We start from the raw sequence: 1,632 nt of genomic DNA, 5'->3' as shown, positions 1-1,632 counted from the left end.
AATAAACCCTATTTTCATTATCACATGTGAATAACATCAGCCATGCAGATATTTTTTATACTTATGTGTTATAACATTAACTAATTAACAATTTAATTTGGTATAATAGGTGTTCCCTTCTCTTAAGATAATGAAGCCATTTTGGCAAAAAATATAACAAATTCGATGAATGAAAAATATATTGGTAGAACAAGCTTTTGTAAACGTCTTATTCTTCTGAAGCTTCATATATGCTGAAAGTATATTTAATTCTCCCATGAAACTACACTAGGAACAGACTAAGTTCTCTGTGTAAAATAATAGAGAAAATTAGATTCATGCTTTGCATGTGCATATAAGGGCAGATAAAATCAAATCATGCATGCACCATGATGAATAACTGGATATCTGTTTATAATTATTGATCAGCCGGTTATAACCGATAATCGATTTTAAAATTCCAGCCAATTCCCATCGCTAGCTGTAATTTAGACATGGGATCATGTACAACACGTGCAGTCGCCAACCAGTGAACAGCTAATTAATTCCTACGTGTGTGCTGAAAGAATCTGCTAAAGTGCAACTCGGCAGAATTTCCTCTCTATGAAAAACCGCTCGCTTCTTTAGACACAATAGTGGAAACCGCTGTAGTAAAACCGACAATCTGCTGGTTGATCAGTGTTTTTAGCTTCGGGGTTTGATGGCTAGATTCATGGCCCGTGGGTGATTTTCTTACCCTTTGCTTGTCTGTTCCTTCAATATATGGCTGTTCCTGCTATATAAGGGCATTCATGACTTTGCATTGAAATTCAAATAATCGCGTTTTTGCAGAATTTGTAAAATGATATATCACTGTTATTCACTGACGCTAACACACCATTCTGATAGTTTTACCTTTGGTCTGCTACTGTGCAACTGGAAATTACAAACAAATATAAGGAGATTACAAACTCAATCAAGATTATTACACATTGTTATCCTCTCATACTTATACTTAACAGATGCAGTTTGCTGTATTCATGAGTAATGTATTTATGAACGTGATATTCCATAAATTTTGTGTAATTGGCATATGAAGAACATGGCACACAGAAGAATCATGTAAAAAGTAAATGAACATTTGACTTCAGAATTGTACTTTTGTGGCTAACTCTGCCCATGTAGCCCTTCGCTCCGCCACAGACCTGCTGCGCCACAACAGGCGTGTGTGGTGGAGCGAAGGGCTACACAGGTCCAGTTATTTTGCTATATGCTAATTACATGCATTTTTTTTTCTTCAGCTTGGCATAAATTCATGATGTCCAGCTGTAGGTCCACGCATGGACACTGATAAAGTGTGAAGCTTACCACCTCCCCAATGTACGTCTATAACGATATTTGAATTAGATTGTTGCATTTGAAGCAATGTATTTATTTTGATTTGTTTATAAAACAATTCACGTTCATTTGATGAAGACATACATCTTACAGCATTTTTAGCTCATCTGACGTAGTCAGGTGCAGCTTGTAGAATGGCATGATTGTCTGTGTGTGCGTGCGTGCGTGCGTGCGTGCGTGCGTGCGTCAACAGTTGGGCACAAATCTTACTGGCTCGACGTACGGATTAGAAAGTCGGGACGTAGGGGGGTAATCCGAAAACGAGTTGGGATGTCG

The sequence above is a fragment of the Priapulus caudatus genome, unplaced genomic scaffold (genome assembly GCF_000485595.1).
Source record: "Priapulus caudatus unplaced genomic scaffold, Priapulus_caudatus-5.0.1 Scaffold2614, whole genome shotgun sequence".
Taxonomy (NCBI): domain Eukaryota; kingdom Metazoa; phylum Priapulida; class Priapulimorpha; order Priapulimorphida; family Priapulidae; genus Priapulus; species Priapulus caudatus.
The sequence above is the reverse complement of the archived record's forward strand: the minus strand, read 5'-3'. Positions refer to the sequence as shown.